The sequence below is a fragment of the Mus pahari genome, chromosome 6 (assembly GCF_900095145.1).
Source record: "Mus pahari chromosome 6, PAHARI_EIJ_v1.1, whole genome shotgun sequence".
Taxonomy (NCBI): domain Eukaryota; kingdom Metazoa; phylum Chordata; class Mammalia; order Rodentia; family Muridae; genus Mus; species Mus pahari.
This window is the reverse complement of record NC_034595.1, coordinates 42,086,574-42,106,376: the sequence shown is the minus strand read 5'-3', so window position 1 is coordinate 42,106,376 and position 19,803 is coordinate 42,086,574.

Genomic DNA, 19,803 nt, shown 5'->3' with positions numbered 1-19,803 from the left:
TTTCGGGATAGCATTTGAAATGTAAATAAAGAAACTAATAATAAAAAAAATTTAAAAAAAAAAAGAATTTCCCATACATGCTACCTTTCCATGTGCCTCTATGTATTGTGATCAATAGCCATCTTTGTATTATTTCATTATTTAAATATATTTCTTCTGGCACTTCAAAAAAAAAAAAAAAAATTCAAGGTCCTTAGAGACTTCATTCCAGGATTGTTTTTTGCTATGGATATGCCTTTTCTGTCAATTTTAGATGGCCTAATGATTTCTGGATATTAGCCCCAATCTATTGGGCAGATTTTCTGTAAATTAATATAAAGATGTACTCTCATGCAGTATTGCTGTGTAGAAAAATTGATGAACTCATAATTCCTAATGGTTTTATAGAATTCCTAAATGTACACAAGTAATTTTGAGCCCTCTGTAGAATTAAATTTGCAAATACAGCTTTCTAAACCATCATGTGACATGAGCTAATTCCACTAGGATAAGAAAGCAGGCTTGGAACAAATTTATAATCAGGGAAAATATTCCCTCTATGTTAGCTCTGAGACCACCCTATCTGATAACTAAAGGTCATAAACTTGGAATGGACTATTTATTATAGGTGCAAAGATAATATTGATTAATTTATCTACACAAAACTACTAAGACACTAAGCAGATCATTGTCGCTTGACAAAGTCATGCTAACTTGTGAAATAAAAATTATTGCTTTAAACTTATCATGAAATTATGATTCTAGAAACAGATAATGGATGTTTAGTCAGACACTAGTCTTAATGGAAAGAAATGTAAATAATTCTGCTGTTATTCCTTACATCTTACTGATCCATGACTTGAATTAAAACCTTAAACTTACTATTAACTTATTGGAATGTAAAAGTATTTAGAAAATCATGTAATCAATTATCCTGCTGTGACAACTTTATCTGACAGTTGTATAAGGTAATTTTTTAGAGACAGTATATATAATGAAAACAAAAAAATAAAGGTTGTTGGAACTTAATTTTTCTGCTTCATCCAGAGTGTATGAGCATTTTCTGAAAGCATGAATTTTCTTTTAATTCTTTCATTCTCTTCTTTTCTTTTCTCTCTGGGTCAAAAAGAGTTAATGAATTCCCCAGCATCTCACCTGACTGGGAAGAGTTCCTTGAGCCAGAGAGGAAAAATAAGTCCTAACAATTAATCCCTTTTTCTTCATCCCCTACTGCTGCCAGCAGGAGTTTATTACCAGAAACCAGCTGCATTTAGCCAGAGAATAGTAAGAAACCAGCAACATTTAGCCACAAAATAGTAAGAGATAATTGGCACAAACTAGAGAGAGTTACAAGGCCAGAGATCATCAGTCTTTGACCTTCATCCAACTCACTCAGTCCTCCTCAGTACCAGATAAGCCACCTAAGGCCAAAGATGGTTCCTGGAAATAAAGAGTAAATAATTCTATTATGAGTATAAAAATAGAGGATAGATGATTGGCCAGTTTAGCTGAACAGGGTTTCAAAATTAAATCTTGTTCAGTTTAAAAATAACGAAGCTGATGATCTGTTTCTAAGTGAGTACAAATTGTCATCAGCTACGCATAGGAAAAAGCTTGCTACTATAGACTTGGCTTGCTTAAACTTTGTTGATCAATGACAAAAGAATTATTGCTTTGAAAATACATTGAACTTGTGGAGAGAAAGACTGATGGAAAATGTTTGTTAGCTATAAATTTCAAAAGAATACATAATCAATAATCCTGTTTTAATTTCATTTTGTGTAAGTGACTTTAATCTGCTTTTTAGAAGAATATGTTTGGGGGGATTGTTTTTAGAGAATGTGTAACTTGTGGCTATGAGGTAATCTTTTTCTTACATAGAAAACCCAGTTTTAGATGGTATAAAAAGGCTCAGAGGAAAAATAAACTTCTTGGAGTCAATTCACTGGAGTTTGCTCTATCCATCAAATGTATATATTCATATACATGCATACGTATATGTCTGTTTATATGTGTGTATGTATATATGCATATATGTGTATATATGTGTATATGCATATATGGGTATATGAATATATGTGTATGAGTAAAATGGTTAGAGCATGGTTGTTGAAGCATTGCTTCATCCATCCAATATGTCTGTCTGTCTGTCTGTGTATGTATGAAGTTGTTGGAGCTTGTCTGGTTTTATCCATTCTCTGTGTGTGTGTCTGTGTGTGAGTGTGTGTGTGTGTGTGTGTGTGTGTGTGTGTGTGTGTGTGTGTGTGTATGATCCTCTTTCCTTTTCTTTCCTCCTTTTAGCAAGTCCCCCAAAATTCAAAGAGTTCAAAGTTTCTTGCTGGTCACAAGGAGTGCCAGCCCCAATGAGTCATGCTTTATTCCCTCACAGAAAAGTCTGCTGAATGATTACTCTAGTCACTGGTTGCAATAGGCAGCAGCCTCAATTGGTTTCTATCTGAACCTGCCCCCATTAGCTTTACCAGTGCTGGCACCACTGTGGGCTATTATTAGGACAGACTCTAATCCCTGACACCATACTGGGCCATCCTCAGTTAACCCTGTGGTTTCGAAGCTGGCCTTCAGAAGAATAATATCTTTCTTTGACAAAGGTGCAACAGCTTTATAAAGCCCAGTGATGGAAATGTTTTTCCCTTCTAGAAACAATCTCATAGATGTATCCATAAACAATGCTTTATCAGCTATCTGAATGTCTCTTATCCTAGCTAAATGAAAACATAAAATTACATGAGTCTATACCTTGTTGATTTGACATCTGTATACATTACCTGAAGCTACACACTTAATCTCAATCAAAGTCACCAATAAGATGTACATATACCTAATATGATATAAATGTTCTCCTTGAAGTAGAACTTACTCCATTCATTTTACTCAAGTGAAGCAGTTGTGTGTATGCCTCTAGTGCTTAGAGTTCTTGAACATCATGATCTTATATTATCAATACTCAAAGACCAAAATAAAAACTGTTCCTTTATATTACATGTGAAGGGGATAATAGAGGAAAGTAAACATAGATATCTATTTCATATGTGTATATATAGTTATAAAATATATTCATAATCAAATAAGGATGATTATAGCTCACAGTCTATAACATACCATATTTGTAACTAACTGTTGTGTTCATCTACAAATTTTGTAATCCTAATTTTTTCAGTTCTAGAGAGCTATTGTAAACCGTTTAGATGGGCTGTTATGAGTTTCCATTGATTTAATGGCAGGACATGAAAATTCTAAGAAAGAATCTAATAACCCTTGTTCCAGCCTTCTAAGATAGGGCTGTCTGCTACTGTAATCGGGTCTTCAAAAGACCATTCAGTAATCTTTTGTACCAATCGCATTGAGTTGGCACACCAGATACTAAGATCAGTAAATTCTAAATGCATGACACATTGCTGAACTTCTACATGTATATTATGTGATCCTTAGTCAGAAGACATGTAGAATAGTCTTCTGTAAGTATATAGACTAGTATTTTGGCCAAAACAATATGTGCAAATAGGAAAAATCTATACCTAGAGTTCATGTCTACTGTATGAAGAACAAAATGATACCTCTTTCCAGATAGAAGCAGTACACTGTAACCAAACTGTCACCAGATACCTTGTTGATATTCCCAGGAATTTGTGCTATTTCAAGGCAGACTTCTTTTTTGTTTTTTTTTTTTTTCTTTTTTTAAAAGCAAATTTAGAGTTTGTACTGGCTAGCTTTGTGTCAACTTGACACAGTTGGAGTTATCACAGAGAAAGGAGCTTCAGTTGGGGAAGTGCCTCCATGAGATCCAGCTATAAGGCTTTTTCTCAATTAGTGATCAAGCCCCTTGTGGGTGGTGCTCTCTCTGGGCTGGTAGTCTGGGACTTGCAGACTGAGCAAGCCAGGGAAAGAAAGCCAGTAAAGAACATCCCTCCATGGCCTCTGCATCAGCTCCTCCTCCCTGACCTGCTTGAGTTCCAGTCCTGACTTCTTTCAGTGATGAACAGCAATGTGGAAATGTAAGCTGAATAAACCCTTTCCTCCCCAACTTGCTTCTTGGTCATGATATTTGTGCAGGAATAGAAACCCTGACTAAGACAGAGGTAAATAAGAAGAGATTCACATAAAGGCTTAATTAAACAGGGTTATCAATAAAGGAGAGAAGCACTTAGAAGATGGATACCTACATATAGATGGGGACTTCTCAAAATCAAGTTAACTATTATTGGGATGTGATATGGGGTCAATAAGTATTGTCCATTTCTGATAGCCAATATATCTATAGATGGCTTGCCATATTAAATATGAAGACTATGTAGTTCTACCCTTGTAAAAATAGGCCAGGCTTCAAAAGAGACATTTTATGCTCAAACTTACAAAACAATTCTCATGGGTGTTGTTTTGCTTACATAGTTTTAGCTGCATTTGCTACATGTGAAATTAGAAAGATTTAGGGGACTAGCTGGAGGTGGAAATCATCATGGTTAATGCAGCTCTATTTTAGCTATTTCTAAATCAGGAATAAAGTGACTCATAAAATAACTCTACAGTTAGGCCTTGTATTAGTTAGGGTTTTTACTGCTGTGAACAGACACCATGACCAAGGCAAGTCTTATAAAAAAACATTTAATTGGGGCTGGCTTACACGGTCAGAGGTTCAGTCCATTATCATTAAGGCAGGAGCATGGCAGTATCTAGGCAGGCATGACACAGGCAGAGCTGAGAGTTTTAAGTCTTCATCCAAAGGCTGCTAGTGGAAGACTGACTTCTAAGTAACTAGGGTGAGGATCTTAAGCCCACACCAACAGTGACACACCTACTCCAACCAGGTCACACCTATTCCAACAAGGCCACAACTCCAAATGGTGCCACTCCCTGGTCTAAGAATATACAAACCATCACAGGCCTATAGATGAAGACTTGTAAGGGATCACATCCTCATCTGCTTTGGTGAGCAGAAGTCTATGATGCTAAACTACTTTATAACTTCAACACTATTATCAGAGCCATTTTTCCACAATAGGGATATATAGACAATGTTATTGACTGGCATCCACAGCGTGGATGATCATATACAATTGGCTACCAAGGTAATTCTCTGCTAAATTAATTATTTGTTGAGCATGGACTGAGAGCACAAATATCCCTACCTTTGTTAGACTGAAAAATATTTCCATCCATCTCTTTTCTTAATTTTTTGTGATCAGTTCTATTATCATGCTCCTTATGAGTCACAGACCATTCACTCAAATCCAAAATAGCTATAGCCTATGAATCAGTTTCTCATCATCTAGTTGGCCGTTTCCTCTCTCAAGAGATGGGTACAAGATGCCTCATCTAATTCTACCATTACTGGGAAGTTTTCTTTCACCATTATTCTTAATGAACAGTCAAGAGTGAGACAGTTGATCTGTCCTTTTCTGTGTGTCATATAAAACTATCAATAAACTAGGCCTATAGATAAAAATATGAAGAGAATAGTAGGGTTTTTCTTCCTCTGTTAATTGGCTGCAGAGAATGCCACATGATGTTGTATTGGAAAGTGGAGGAAGAGAAGGTACTGTAAGGACATTTGATTGTGGGCATCTGGGTATCTTTTTTGTCCCGTCAAAAAATAACTTGGAACAGGTTCTATTTGCCTGTGGTACTTCAAAGGCAAGGAACAGGCAAAACACAACATAGTATAAAATAATTCTGGTAGAGATAAAGTCCCACTACACTCATATCAGCTACTCTATGCTTTTTCAGTTGGTTTTTCTTTCACCTTATTCCTGATTTAGAAACAGCTAGAATAGAGCTGCGTTAGCCATGATGACTTCCGCCTCCAGCTAGTCCCCTAAATCTTTCAAATTTCACATGTAGTAAATGCAGCTAAAACTATGTAAGCAAAACAACACCCATGAGAATTGTTTTGTAAGTTTGAGCATAAAAATGTCTCTTTTGAAGCCTGACCTATTTTTACAAGGGCAGAACTATGTAGTCTTCATATTTAATATGGCAAGGCAGCTTTACTTCCCTCCTGGAATCAGCACTTTAACACTGATGAAGCTTCAGGCTAAAAGGCAATCTCCTGCATCACTGCTCTGCCTGTATACTATAGGTGTTTTATTTACAGCTGCACTCTCTGTTTAAAATAAGTCTTTTTCTTCCAGAAAAAAAAACTGCAATAAAAATATAAATATCTTAAAGATATTTCTTCTATGTATATATTTTCTTTCTCTTCAGTTTTTAAATAGGAATTCATTCATTTATTTATTTATAGAAAATTCTTAAAATTTTGTAGTAAATACAATTCAAGAGAAATAGCACAGAATGCACAAAGTAAGATTTTTATTTTTTAGGGGATATTTCATTTATTTACATTTCCAATGTTATTTCCTTTCCGGTTTCCTCTCCAGAAACCCTCTATCCCATTCTCCCTCCCCCTGCTTCTATGAGAGTGCTCCCCCACCCACCCACCCACTCCTGCCTACCCTGCCCTGAAATTCCCCTACACTATAACATCCAGCCTTCATAGGACCAAGGGCCTCTCCTCCCATTGATTACCTACAAGGCCATCTTCTGCTACATATATAGCTGGGGCCATGGATCATACCATGTGTACTCTTTGGTTGGTAGTTTAGTCCCTGGGAATTCTTGGGGGGTGTGCCTTTTTCCTTGATATTATTGTTCTTCTTATAGGGTGGCAAACCCCTTCAGCTCCTTCAGTTCTTTCTCTAATTCCTCCATTGGGGNCCCTGTGCTCAGTCCATTGGTTAGCTGTAAGCATCCACTTCTGTATTTGCCAGGATCTGGGTTGTTTTGATTTGCATTTCCCTGATGATTAAGGATGTTGAACATTTTTTCAAGTGCTTCTCAGCCCTTCAGTATTCCTCAGTTAAGAATTCTTTGTTTACCTCTGTACCCCATTTTTTGAATTTCTGGAGTTCAGCTTCTTGAGCTCTTTGTATATATTGGATATTAGTCCTCTATCAGATTTAAGATTGGTAAAAATTCTTTCCCAATCTGTTGGTGACCTTTCTGTCTTATTGACAGTATCTTTTGCCCTACAGAAGCTTTGCAATCTTATGAGGTCCCATTTGTCAATTCTTGATCTTACAGCACAGACCATTGCTGTTCTGTTAAGGTATTTTTTCTGCTGCAAACCCCGAACTCCTACCAGCAGAGACAGGGAAAACATGACATGAAAGCCAAGGAAGGTTTCTCAAACTTCTTTCTCAAACAGCTTTCTCAAACAGCTTTTTCAAACAGCATTCTCAAAACAGCATTCTCCTTCCTCCCCCTGAGGCACATCCTGCTTTTGTTTTTCATCAGTCCTCTGACCTAATCCCTCCACCATCTCCTGGATCCAATCAGAGTTCAGCCAGGGTTCCTGGTGATAGGCCAGTGACTCATCAGGCAGACAGCACAGTATCATCCAAGTGTGCAGACTCAGGTTCTTGGTAAACAGGGATCATGGGGCTTGGTCACAAATTTTCCCCCTGTGCCCCTTTCTTCGAGGCTTTTACCCACTTTCTCCTCCATATATTTCAGTGTCTCTGGTTTTATGTGGAGTTCTTTGATCCACTGAGACTTGAGCTTTGTACAAGGAGATAAGAATGATCAATTCATATTCTTCTATATGCTAACTGACAGTTGTGCCAGCACCATCTGTTGAAAATGCTGTCTTTTTTCCACTGGATGGTTTTAGCTCCTTTGTCAGAGATCAAGTAACCATAGGTGTGTGGGTTCATTAGCCTCTAAGGAGACAGCTATATCAGGCTCCTTTCAGCAAGCACTTGTTGGCATCTCAATAGTGTCTGGGTTTGGTGACTGTATATGGGATGGATCCCCAGATGTGGCAATCTCTGGATGGCCTTTCCTTCAGTCTCTGCTCCACAGCTTGTCTCCCTATTTCCTTTAGACAGGAGCAACTCTGGGTTAAAAATTTGGAAATAAGTGGGTGGCTCCATCCCTCAACTAGGTGCCTTGCCTAACCTCTAGATATCAATTCTACAGGTTCTCCCTCCCCTTTGTTGGGCATTTCAGCTAATCTCATCCCTGTTGGGTCGTGGGAGCCTCTTGCTTTCCTGGCATCTGGGACATGCTGGTTGCTACTCCCAGTTACCCATTCCCCATTGGACATACCTCTCTTCAAATTCCTAACCTTCTCTATTCCTTCTCCCCAGTCTCCTTGCATATCTGATGCTACCCTCATCCTCACCCACACCCCTGGTTTTCCCCATCCCCCTCCTCTCTTCCTCCTAAGTCCCTCCCACCTTCCAAGTCCCTTCCACCTTCTAACTCCCTTGATTATTTTGTTCCCCTGAAGCACCCAAACTTTGGTCTTCCTTATTCTTGAGCTTCATGTGGTCTGTGAATTATATCTTGTGTATTCTAGAAGCTTCTGGGCTAATATCCACTTATCAGTGATTGCATACCATGTGTGTTCTTTTGTGATTGGGTTACCTCATTCGGGATATTTTCTAGTTCCATCCATTTGCCTGAGATTTCATGAAGCAATTTATTTAATTTAATTAATTAATTTATTTATATATTTGAGACAGGGTTTCTCTGTATAGCCCTGGCTGTCTTGGAAATCACTTTGTAGTTCAGACTGGCCTTGAACTCAGAAATCCACCTGCCTCTGCCTCCCTAGAGCTGGGATTAAAGACGTGTGTCACCATGCCCAGCAAAGCCATCATTTTTAAAAACTGAGTAGTACTCCATTATGTAAATGTAACACGATTTCTGTATCCATTCCTCTGTTGAAGTACATCTGGATTCTTTCCAGGTTCTGGCTATTATAAATCTGTGAGCCTGATATATCTTTTCATCTTTTGATATCTTTCTCAATTTCTTTCTTCATAAACCTGAAGTTCTTGTTATACAGGTCTTTTATTTGCTAGGTTAGAGTCACACCAAGATATTTTATATCATTTTTATTATAAAGGGTATATATATATATATATATATATATATATATATATATATATTTCCTTCTTGACCTGTTTATCATTTGTATAAAGAAGGACTACTGATTTTTAGAGTTAGTTTTGTATCCATCCCTCTTGCTGAAAGTGTTTATCAGCTTTAGGAGTTCTCTGGTAGAATTTGAGGGAACAGGTTTAGTTATATAAACTATCATGTCATTTGTGAACAGCAATACTTTGACTTCTTCCTTTCCAATTTGAATCTCTTTGATCTCATTTTGTTATCTTACTGCCCTGGCTAGAATTTCAAATTTGTCTTGCTTACAAATTGTGCAGGGATAAATAGGGAGCAGGGACTATCTGAACAGCCATCTAATGACTGACCCAACTTGAGACCCATTCCTTGTGATAGAACTAACACTTGACCCTATTGATGATACTCTGCTATGCTTGCAGGCAGGAACCTAGCACTATTTTCTCTTGAGAGACTTCATTCAGCAGAGGATGGAATCCAATTGACAGTCAAACATCAGGTAGAGTATGCAAAGTCTTGTGAAAGAGTAGGGGATAGAAGTGAGCAAGTCAGAGGGTTCAAGGATTCCACAGGAATAAAGACCCAAAGTCAACTAACCATGAGTGCTCACAGAGTCTGAGCAATGAACAAGGATCATGCAGGGGCTTGCCATAGACAGCCTACATGACTGCAGCAAATGTGCAGCTTTGCCTCCATGTGGGTTGTAGCCACCCACGGCAACAGGAAATGGGTTCCTGAGTGGAAGGCTGGAGCTGTAAGGGAGGAAACAGCAAGAGAAGAAATGACAAGACAAAATTCTGATCAAAGGCCAATGTTTACTAAGAGTCTGTGCTTATAAAGGGGGAAAGTCAATCCATTCTTGATGCCTAGATGACAGCCTGTTAGCAATAGTCTGACAGCACTTGTTGGCAGTAAGTTGTCAGTTGCTAGGTTGTCTGCTATCTCAGGAATTTCTCAGGAAGGCAGGCTCAGCCTCTCAGCAGATAGCAGCAGCTTGGAGAAGAGCATCCCAGGTGACAGAACAATAGACAGAAGACTCTAGGTGGTCTCATTCAGTGGCAGAATAGGTCTGAGTCAGCCTGCTCAAGGCTAGAGGAGGCTACAGTGGGTCACCTAACAAATGGAACAGTGGTTATCTTGGTCTCTGTTCCCTACCATTGCATCTCCTTGCCCGGTTGGGCCTTAGTAGGAGAGGATATCCCCTTTCTCTGAGGGGAAGGGGAAGTAGCAATGAGGGGAGAGAGTTGTAAGGGTGGGAATGAAAAGAGAGGAGGGAGGGGGTTGTGACTGGTATGTAAAGTTAATAAAAGAAACAAATATTTAAAAAGTGGGGGGAGAGCCATGGCTACCTGAAGCAGTAAATCATTGTTTTGCATTTCTGGCACATTTTAAAGTGAGACAGTTCTAATGAGACATGTTACAGACTTTTAAAGGAGAGAATAAAACAATGAAATAGTACGAATACAAAAAGAAACAAACCTGGTTCCTCTGTAAGAGCAGTGAGTTCTCTTAAGCATGAACGGTCCCTCCTGTTCCACATTGTTCTAAATAATGGCTAACTTAAGAGAGGGTTTTATGATTACTGTCTTTCTGTTGTAAGTGTTAAAAAATAGCTTATTAGAGCTGGGCAGTGATGGCACACGCCTTTAATCCCAGCACTTGGGAGGCAGAGGCAGGTGAATTTCTGAGTTCAAGGCCAGCCTGGTCTACAGAGTGCGTTCCAGGATAGCCAAGGGTACACAAAGAAACCCTGTCTTGAAAAAAAAAAAAGTTTATTGGTAATAAAACCTTAGGTATTAGATGAATCTCAAATACTTATCACTGACAACATTTTACATTACACATTTTACATTTACATTTTACACTACACGTACACAAATATAATCCTATCAATTGAATGAATGTAGTGGATACACATATGTGAGTGAGAAAAGAGGGATAGAAAGGAAATAAATTATTCATGACTTTCAATAGATGAAGCACTAATTAATTCCTGTCTTTCTTATTTAATTTGCAGCAATCTTAAAGAGCAAATTGTAACTTCTCTTATCAGATTAAAATAATGCATTTTATGTGCTTATTCCATATAAAGTATAATTTACTCATAAAGATAGCTAACTTTAAAAATCAAGCTAAATCATTAAACTTTCATATTTACAAACTACATCAACATTGCTCAAGTTTAAGAGATTGTATAAAGAGTCACAATCCTAACCTAGCTGATAAATGTTTTGTTGTTTTATGAGAACAAATAGAGCAAATGTGAGGTTTCCTGTTGTTCAAAGTCTTGTAGGAAGCCTGTGTTTCTTTGAGAGTTTTTCTTAAACACTTTGGTTTCATTTATACATCCAGTCCTAAGACAGCAATCTTCTACTCAGATTAAAGCTAACACTTCAAAAGTAAAAGAAAACGGAACACTTTTTGCCAGCAACGTTGTCATCTCCTGACACTTTTAATAACAAGTGTCTTCTGACTTCACCATCGCACTCCCAAGTATCTGCTTAGAGCTTGGAGTTTGGTCCTTAGGTCTTTCATTTTATACTTCTACCCCTCTTCTAAGGACTATTCATCCACATGTAGAGTGACTCATATTCTCCTCCCAACTCTATTTCTGTGGGATATCATTTCATCAGTGTATTTTTGTACAATGTTCCATTCTAGCCTGACCTTCAGAAACAGCACCTTCAATTACTGGTACTCCTGCCTTTGATAAATTTCATAACACATAAGCTCATTAGTTTTCTTGAACTCTTTCACTTTTTTTAAATTTATCAATTGCTCCTAGACTCTACAGAATCTTCAAGCTATCCATGCTTTCCATTTTCATTATCACACCCTGTCCTGCTTAATTTTTCTTGTCAACAGATATAAGCTAGAGGAAGCACAGTTGAGGAAATTCCTCCATAAGAATGCCAGTAGGAAATCTGTGGGACATTTTCTTGGTTAATTATTGATATAGAAAGACCCAGTGGTTGGGAGGAGGGGCAGTGGTGCTTGAGTTGAATATGAAAGCAGGTTGAGCAAGCCTTGTGAAGCAAGCCACAACAAACAAGGGGTCAGCAGCAGTGTCTTCACTCTCAAGTTGCTTTTATCCATTGTCTTTATTACAACAAGAAAACATCAACAATTACAGTTCTGATTTCCAGCATTGCTCATGCCTTTCCTAGACTACAAAAAACACTTCCTTTTCATCTACTTGACTTTAATTAATTCAAACTGTTCTCATGATTCTCTTGGAATGAATCAGTAAGTTTACCTTGCCTTGCAATATAGGCTAGAACTGGTAACATGTTTCTACCAGCTTTCAGACTCCCTTTACCTCTTTCTCTAGTCTTATCATTCTGAGTTTCTGAATTAGCTTTCTTTATCTCAGTGTCACAGGGCTTTATTTCAAGTTGTTGAATATAGTGGATTCTCTTAAATTACTATTAACCCAAAGATTTGAAATACCCAAGACAAAATTCACAGACCAAATGAAGCTCAAGAAGAAGGAAGACCAAAGCATGGTTGCTTTGGTCCTTCTTAGAAAGGGGAACAAAAAACTCACAGGAGGAAATGAAGAGACAAAGTGGGGAGCAGAGACTGAAGGAAAGGCCATCCAGAGACTGCCCCACCTGAGGATCTATCCCATATACAGTCACCAAACCCAGACACTGTTGCTGATGCCAAGAAGTGCTTGCTGACAGGAGCCTGATATAGCTGTCTTCTGAGGGGCTCTGCCAGAGCTTGTCAAATACAGAGGTGGAGGTGGATGCTTACAGCCAACCATTGGATTGAGCACAGGGTCCCCAATGGAGGAGTTAGAGAAAGAACTGAAGGAGCTGAAGGGGTTTGCAACCCCATAGGAAGAACAACAATATCGACCAATCAGACCCCCAGATCTCCCAGGGACTAAAGGCTCCAGTGAATTTGTAGCAGAGGATGGTCTTGTAGGGTCTCAGTGAGAGGAGAGGCCATTGGTCCTGTGAAGGTTCCATGCCCCAGTGTAGGGGAATGGCAGGGCAGGGAGGTGGGATTGGGTGGGTTGGTGGGGGAATACCCTCATAGAAGCAGGGGGAACGGGAGAGGATAGGGGGTTTTGGTGGGGAAACATTGTATCTTAGTCAGGGTTTCTATTCCTGGACAAAACATCATGACCAAGAAGCAAGTTGGGGAGGAAAAGGGTTTATTTGTCTTACACTTCCATACTGCTGTTCATCACCAAGGAAGTCAGGACTGGAACTCAAGCAGGTCAGGAAGCAACAGCTAATTTAGAGGCCATGGAGGGATGTTCTTTACTGGCTTGCTTCCCTTGGCTTGCTCAGCCTGCTCTCTTATAGAACCTAAGACTACCAGCCCAGAGATGGCACCACCCACAAGGGGACCTCCCCCCTCCATCACTAATTGAGAAAATGCCTTGCAGCTGGATCTCGTGGAGGCATTTCCCCAACTGAAGCTCCTTTCTTTGTGATAACTCCAGCTGTGTCAAGTTGACACAAAACTAGCCAGTACACATGGAAAGGGGATCACATTTGAAATGTAAATAAAGTATCTAGAAATAAAATTTCCCCTGACAAGATTGTAGATATCACTGTGTTAATTCTTATATTTTGCATTTTATAGAGGTCAGATATTATATATATATATATATATATATATATATATATATATAATATTATATATTATATATATATATATAATCTTTCATATGTAGAAATTTGCAGTGTCTTCCTTACAGGCAGTTTGATAAATAATCTTGGATATTTCTAGATTTGTCTGGGAAAATTATTTGCTGGGCAAATGTTTTTTATTCTCCTCTTAGACACAGGATAGACTTGCTTGCCATCCTTTTGGAGTTACGTGGGATCTATATTGGCTAATATGTCTTTCTAGGAAATGACAGCACACTCATGAAGAAACTTTAAGAAGAGTGCTCGGTTTGTCACATTTTTTTCCCTCTGCTATAGTGATTTCAGAAGCTCACATTTATCTGAAACCTGTGTAAGTTTACTCTCTGGACAGTTTTCACCTCAATAAGCAAAGGGTTCTCTTCTGTGTAGCCCTGAAAGTCTATATGGACAAGAAGTAAACATTTTGTTGTGTTAAAAAAAACACTATTTTACCCATGAACTTTACATCCCAAGTTGAATACGGGTTGGGCACTCTCTATTTAACTAACCCACGTTTGTTTCTTAGAGAATTCAAGTATTCACTTATTTGTCATGCAAAAATTGTTGAGCATGTATTGTGTATAAGCGCTGCTATTAGTGCCAGGAAAGCAGTGCAGTTCAAAGCAAACTGAGTTCCTATTTAAAACATGTAAGTCTAGCCTAGAAAAACTATATAAATTGTTTTGGGTAGTTTACCACAGTAACTATATAAAATAATTTATTTATTGTCTTTAATTACTAATTATTCCTATTATCAATGAAATAAAAATTCCATGCCAGAAATTGTTGTGGATGGGCCTGGTGCTGTTCTTGTGAACCAGTCACCTAATAAATAAAAGAGCCAGTCACTGAGTGGGTAGATGGGACTTCTGGGTTGGACAGGGGAAGAGAGGAAGGAGGAGAGAGTTAGATCTCTTTTTGAATAGGAACAGCAGAGGGATAAGATGTAGCTACTAGTTTCCCTGGTATCATGGCAGCTGAGCAAGGATTTGCCACTGGAGGAATCAGATTTAATAAGGCTTACAATGTACGTTTTTGCATGCGCACAAACACTTTGGACTGGGTTCGTACTGAAGAGCTTAAACATCCTGAAAGAAGATAGGCTGCGAAAGGAAAAATGAATGCCCTGTCTGTTCGCTGATCAGAGCATTTTCGTTTAATAATCGGACTTCCTTAAATACAAGGAAGGATTCCTAGCCTGCCCTTGAGTCCCCTTGAAACTGCTGCGCAGTCCAATCATGAGCGGAGATGAGTATCTGGTAGGCGGGTCCGAGGATCGTGGGCATAGACGACGTTAGTGGTTGGTCCTAGCGATAGTGGGAGGTGACGACGTAGGGCAGTCTGACGACGCTGCATTCTGGGAGATCTGGAGAGGTCTTCTCAGTAGCAATTCTGTGCGCCTGTAGGAGGCGCAATATAATGTTTAGAGGGAGAGTGATTAGTGGAGGTGAGAGACCCCAACATTACAAGATTAGGTTTTAGTTGTTGCACCCAGAGATTGAGTTACCATTGTTTCTCAAATAAGTTTGTGTTGTGTTTTCCTTCATGTGGAGGCTTATCTGGATTCAAGAGGGAAAGGTATGGGTGGCAAAGCGTGGGTTTGCCTGAGGTGCACCACAAAGGCCGTGGAAGATTTGAAGCAGGGGAATGGTGTGGTAGTGACTCGTCAGTGGGAACCGAGCGAGCTGGGTAGAGAGATTATGGAGTTCTGACCCAGAGTCTCTGTGAGATAAAAAAAGGTCGACCATTGCCCACCAGTGCATGGCTGGCCAAGCAGCGGCACAAATGCAGGAATGTGCTGCTCAATATTTCCCACATCAAGAAATGATCCAATTAACACTTTTGACATTTTTGGTCTATTTAAGGCATTCCTCAGGTAAAGATCCAAACTCTCTGCTGTTATGCCTAAGGCCACTGAAGTTACAACATATTTCTAAATGTCTATATATGTGTGTGTCTATGACAGTGAATATGTGTGTGCAGTATACAAGTGTGTGCACATGTGGAGTTCAGAAGACAACCTTATCATCAAGACACATTACTCAGTCACCATCAGTCTATTTATTTCTTTTGAAACAGGAGATTCCACTGTTGCAGAATTCATGATTGCATAACTAGTCAGTGAGCCTGGTCCTGTCTACTACCCCACTATTTAGGGTAAAATTGTGAACCAGCACACCAGATTAGTTTCACATTAGTTACGGGCTTGACCTCAGTCGTTCATTATTGCAAGACAAGAGACTTACTAGCTGAGCTATCTAATTTCCTGGGGAGGTGCAATACACATATTTACTAATCTCAGATAGGGCTCAAGACACACCACATATGTATACCACCAAAGTCCAAGTTGGTGAATCAGTCAGTTCTATTTAGGTTATTTTCAGAAACATAGATGAGGTGTTGCAGGGGCAAAAATGACTCAAAAGCAGCTACATAACCAAAGTCCACCCCAGCATGGGTGACAGCTCACAAAAGCTAGAAACCTGGAGCATATTGATAGCACAACAGGTAGAATAGTGCCCTTTCCAAATGACAAAGCTAATATAAATCTCTCCCAGGCATCTAGCTTTGAGCTCCAATGGTGTAGCAAGTATTTTGGATGGTTTCTGCTTCCTCCATCAAACTGGTTGGGCTCAGAATCTTTTTTACCTCTTGGCTTATTTACTCTAGGCAATAGGGGCATAGTGAATTTGGATAGTTTCAGGGACTTCTTGAAGATAATTTTAGTTGTTTATTTTTCTATTTAAGGAGTTTCCTGAAGGATGGAATGTTTCAGTCTCAGAGGAAACTGCTAACTTTTGCAGCTCAAAACCATAACATCTTACCTCTCTTAAAAGTCTTTGCATTCTAGCCATTGTATCTAACTTTTATATTAATAAGTTTGTTTCTCATATTTTCAATTTACACAGTAATGATTCTGTCTGTTGTTAAAGTCCCTTACCAATTTATTTGTCTATTAAATTCATATTTTCCCTTCACCTTGTGAATCTATGAATTTATACAGCAGCTTATGAATAGTGAATGTAAGCCATGTTAGGAGCCACAAATATAGAAGATAGGTATAAGCACTTAACACAAAAGAGAGCTAGAAGTTCCAAACAAGGTTTTGATATTGTATCCTCTCCTAGTATATACTCTAGTACATACTAGTACTATCCTAGTATAACCTAGTACAACTCTTTGGGGAGGTAGAGACATTGCTTTGAGTAATATTGATGTCAAAGATGGTGACTGAGAGTGCCAGAAAGGAACAACATGATAATTTGTTCCTGTGACACAGGCATACCATAGAGGAGTGAGAGAAAGTTGCTAATACATATGAAAAAGATCACATTTCCAACCTGACATATGTCCAAGGAATTGTGAGAAAAATAACAAAAATAATTATTCTAAATTATTAAAGATTTACAAAACCAACTTCATGAGATATGTATGAAAGTAGTAGATGAAGAGTAGGGATGAAGCAGAATTTGTCTACAGTAGTAATTTGGGTTGAATTTAGAAAACTTGGGAAGGGAGTATTTGTAACAAGAATATTTGTAAAAGAGAGTTACTCTATGTTCAAGGGCTTGCAGATTATGTAACTATGGAAACCGTCTTTTATAGAAAGACTATAAAATTACAAATACAAAACTAGGTGCACACCAAATATTTATTAGAAGGACCAATAAATCACACAATTTTAAAACATCAAAAATGTCAGTGTTTAGAAAATAGTATTTTCAATCATTTTATTTAAGACTCAATTTACATAAAACTAAGCATACAAATTTGGTATACTGTTCATAAAACTTTGAAAGATTAATATACTTAGTATTTACCAGTTGAATTAAGACATGAAGGATTTCTGTTAGTCAAAGGTATGCTTCACTGAATCCCTGTTCCAAAGTCAATCATTATTATATTAAATTTATATGACAATAAATTAATTTTGCCTGATCTTAACCTTCATAAAAGTACTATTGAGCATATTACACACACACACACACAAACATACTTGTATAATTTTGTTCCCAATGTGAGTATTTAACTATTTTATTGAATGGATCAGTAGGCTGATAGTAAGACTGCATTGTAATCAACTATAGTGATATACCAGGGATTTCTTACCTACATTATTGGGAACATTTATACTATATCCAAGTTGAGGTTTTTCAAGTTAAGCTGGTGTTCTAGTTTGCTTTCTTTCACTNTATTAGACACCATGACCAAGGGTTTATCTTNCAGGATATAGCCCATCATCAAGAGACACTAAGGGAGGAGTTCAAAGCAGGANCTTGAAGGANAAACAGNGAAGGTATACTGCTTAGTAGCTTGNTCCCAGGCTTTTGCTCATTAGCCTCTCTNACATAGNNCTGGGCTACCTGCCTAGGAATAGTTATCACCACAGTTGCCTGGGCAATCACCATCATTTAGTAATCAAGAAAATGCCCCACAGACCCAGCCATTGGTCTATCTGATGGAGTCAATTTGTAGATTGTTGTTTCCTCCTCCACAATATGTAAAATGGAGTATCAACCAGAACATAGAAGATCCTTTAGGGTTTTGGAGTTGGGGTGGGGGATTGCTTGCTTATTTTATTTTTGCTGAAAGACCCACAATGTGAGGACTCCCCCACATTCTGACACAGGAGAGGCGACACCCCAAATCACTCACAAGATATGGTCTTGATGCAAACAGCAAGAGGTTTATTCAGGAAAGACCAGTGCACTGGGGACAACTCATATCCCACACAGGGGTAGAGGAGTCAACCACTAACTCAAGGAGTAAGGGGTTTATAAAGACACAAAAACTGCAAACACCTGACATCCTGGAACATTGGAGCTATTTTGGACACAGGTCTAGGGGCTTAATTAATTAAACTCTCTCTCAGGATCTTTCATTGCAATTTTGTGTGATGATGACTAAGTGTGGTTTTAGTTTGCNGTTTTGCAATGGGCAAGCACGCTGAATATCCTTCCTGTGTCTATTTTCATCTAAGTATTTCCAGTGAAACATCTCCACATTGAGTTCTTCAACTGGACTGTTTGATTTTCATAGTACTGGGCTTCTCACTTCCTTTGTCAGACATGTGGTTTGTGAAGGTAACTTGTTTATCACTTTCAGTGATTTTCAAGTGAAAAAAAAAAAAAACTTTTTTGGAAGAGGCCAAATTTATTATGTCTTTATTTAATGAGAATTGCATTTGGTTTCAAACTCAGAAACCTGAACTGAGAGACACTGAATAGTTTCCTACTTTTTCTAAAATGTTTATAATTTTACATTTAACTTGATAATAAAATTTCAGCATACACAATTTAGATTCAGGCTAGATGTACTTTTGTCACAATATCTCTGCTTTAATTTTAAAAGGAAAACTGATTAGTGGTCAGGTGTGGTGACTGATTAGGGAGACTGATGTTTAGTGGAGGTGTTTGCTGTATGGTGTGGGGGAAGAGGGTGCCTCTATAGGCCCCTGTGGAGAGAGAGAGAGAGGGTAAGGAGCAAGAGGAGAGAAGAGAAGGGAGCAAGAGCAAGAGAGTGAGGAGGGGACACACAACCCTTTTTATACTTAGTCAGGCACACCTGGCTGTNTCCAGGTACCTGGAGCAGAACCTAGACAAAATGCCAGCAGTGACANATAGTTTTAATTCCACCTTAGTACTCAGCAGACAGACTTAGAACTCTGTGAGTTCAAGGCCAGACTAATCTGCATAGTGAGTTCCAGGACAGAGAAGGAGACATAATGCGACTCTATCTCTCTCCACACATCTTATTACTAAATGTAGCACAGGCTCAACTTTCTGTTGACATGGTATTTCTAAAGTGTTGGAAAAAAAAGGAAGCTTCCTGAATTCTCTGAGTATATAACCCACGTAGAGAAAATCAGAGTGTTGCTTCTGCATTTACAGTGTCAGAAGCTAGTATGTTTATTCNACTTACTGAAATCATTGGGTAAGGGTATTGAGTATTTGTATTTAGATAGAAAATCATAAGTGTCATACCAAGGTTATCTATTCTGTTAGGACNTCTTTAGTGGCACCCTTCTGTTCCTCCACTGATTATGAGAAAAATAATTTTATTGGAGGTTTGCTCCTCCCTGTGCCAGTTGAGTTTTTGTTATTGTTGAGATCATTTTGTTTTGTTCATTCTAAATTTGAGATAGTGTAAAATAATATTTCCACACTAATAGAAACAAATGATTCCTCCCATAAATGCAAATATTTCTGACAATCTAACATCTACATGTCATTGT